Here is a 2716-nt window from a genome sequence, read left to right on the forward strand (position 1 = left end):
TCTATCTATCTATCTATCTATCTATCTATCTATCTATCTATCTATCTTCTAGAGACTTTAGCAGGGGGTCTGAGTGAAGTTGACACATTTTTCAGTTTGTTCAAATGATGGGTTTGCCAAAAACTATTAAGATAGCTTTTGAGTTTCTCTGAAACACCGAAATTTCATAAAAGTATTTGTGCTGGGAGCTGAGTTGGTAAAGCTGTTTGGAAGCTCTCTAGGAACCGAGCTCAATTCTCAGATCCCCGTTACAATTCCAGGTGTGGCGTTTATGTTGGTAATCTCCGCACTTCCAGGCAGAGACAGGCACATCTCTGCACTTTCCTGGCCAGCCAGTGTAGCCTAATTGGTGAGGTCCAAGCCAACAGGAGACCGGAGGAGTTCCTGAAGATGGCGCCTGAGACTGTCTTCAGGTTACACACACACTTGCATACACATGTGAACTTGTACACATAGGAACACACACACAGATACCAACGTGATATGTTAAATATGTTTTGTTCTTTTTCAAGTATGTAATTCTTCTAGCATGCTTTTTTTTCACTGATTTTTATCCTATCTTGACATGTATAGCTCCAGCTTTATAATGAAATTTGAAGTAATAAATTGGCTTCAGATCATCACAGATCATCATTGCCCATTTTCCTTTAAATATTTACTCTGTTTCAGAGCATCTGTCTCCGTGGAATGGCCTAACTCAGCGGTTCTCAACGCATGGGTCGCAACCCCTTTGAGCTGTTGAATGACCTTTCACAGGTCATCTCGCCTAAGACCATCTGAAAACATATTTCCAGTTTTCTTAGGAACTGAGACACTGCTTCTCTATGTGTGTCCAGGTGGGACCACTCACATGCAGATACGCCCACATCTGTGTGCCAGGTGTGGTGACATAATCACGCCAAACCCCTCACATGCGCTCCGAGCAAACACAGGAATCCATGACCGGGTTGTCGAGTTAATGTACTGAGGTAGACCAGGCAGTCACACAGGTGGAGAGAGCTACTGTGTTGAAAGCAGCAGTATCAAAGGTAAAACGACACTGCATGAATTACAGTTGCTGGCTAAATGTATAATCATCAATTTCTGAAAAGCAAACAAACACACAAACAAAACTGTACTGTGGGATGCTAACTGATCTTCTTGTACCCATCTCTGGTTGATGTGAAGACTGCCCCCTTGTGAAAGCAACAGGTATGCTAAAAAACAAAACAAAGCAACAACAGAAACAAATCCAGCACAGAGAATGGTAGTAAAGCATTGGAGACTTCAATGAACTGCGTTGACTGAACTATGCTATGTGTTATGGTATGCATTACTAAAGTTATAGTTACATAGCGTTTTCATTAGAAACCACCCCGTGACAATGGATCATGTAGAGAAGAACATCTAGAAAGGAAGACACAGTGAGGATTTTTTTTTTTTTTTTTACAGTATGGTTTTACTTCAATAATTGCAGCGGGAAGTGAGAAACCACAGTGTGTTATTTAGTGGTGAACTTTTATCAGCCAGATCTATGAAGCAGAACAAACTAAAACGCTGCTTTAATAGCATGTAACTTAATCTTCATCCTTGTCTGCCCCCCAAAGCTGAGGTTTCATTTGGAATGATCAGATCTTTTCATACCCATCGAGGCATGTTGCGTTTGGCCCTGGCAGTGATAAATTCAACTCATTCAAGATGGCAAAGATGCCAACCAAGTAAGCCGTTTTCTACAATTCTCTCTTATCACTGAAAAGTGCTTCAGCTGTGGTCTTCCATTCTGACGGAAAAAGCATTTTGGGTTCATCACAAAGCTCAAAAACACTAAGGTTTTTTTTTTTTTTTTTTTTTTCCCTCTTAACAACCATCTCACTTCAGGGTGAAATAGTTCGTCAAATGTGAAACTTCAGTGGCTGCTGCCCTTTCGTTGTGGTGTTGCCCACCAGTGTCGAGCCTGGCTTTCAGCTTTACTTCTAAAGTAGGTGGTTTCCTTGCCAGCAAAGCTCGGCAATTTTAGTTTGTTGAGCTTCATACATTCGGCTGATAAAAACTCCACAAATAATCCATTGCGGTTTCTCAATTCCTGCTTAACTATTGAGGGAAAACCGTACTGTAAAAAAATCCTCACTGCATTTTCTTTTCTTAATGTTCTTCTCTACAGGATCCCTTGTCACAGTTTGTTTGTTTGTTTGTTTTCGAGACAGGGTCTCTGTGTGTAGCCTGGGCTGTCCTGGACTTGATTTGTAGATCAGGCTGGCCTCAGACTCAGAGATACTCCTGCCTCTGCCTCCCTGAGTGCTGGATTTGAAAGCATGAGCCACCTGGCTATGAGATGGTTTTCTAATGAAAACAATATATAAAAATAACTTTAATACTATGTACGATAATACCTAGCATAGTTCATTAATAGTTTCCTATTCTCTGTGCCCTTTTTTAAAGACATACCTCTTATTGTCACAAGGGGGCAGTATTCACATCAACCATAGCTGAATATAGCATCCAGATTAAGTTCCCATGGTGTAGTTCTTTCTCTTTCTTCCTTCCTTCCTTCCTTCCTTCCTTCCTTCCTTCCTCCCTTCCTTCCTTCCTTCCTTCCTTCCTTCCTTCCTTCCTTCCTTCTTTCTTCTTTCTTCCCTCCCTCCTTCCTTCCTTCCTCTCTTTTCTTTCTTTCTTTCTCTCTCTTTCTCCCTCCCTCCTTCCCTCCCTCCCTCCCTTCCTTCCTTCCTTCTTTCTTCCC

At 41.6% G+C, this 2716-nt stretch overlaps 1 pseudogene; it reads right to left on the reverse strand.

The window, feature by feature from the left end:
* LOC129687329 (laminin subunit beta-4-like) overlaps positions 1-2716 on the reverse strand; it is a 119922-nt pseudogene that overhangs the window by 106634 nt on the left and 10572 nt on the right.

Source organism: Psammomys obesus, unplaced genomic scaffold (assembly GCF_907164565.1).
Source record: "Psammomys obesus unplaced genomic scaffold, mPsaObe1.curated_primary_1811, whole genome shotgun sequence".
NCBI classification, from domain to species: domain Eukaryota; kingdom Metazoa; phylum Chordata; class Mammalia; order Rodentia; family Muridae; genus Psammomys; species Psammomys obesus.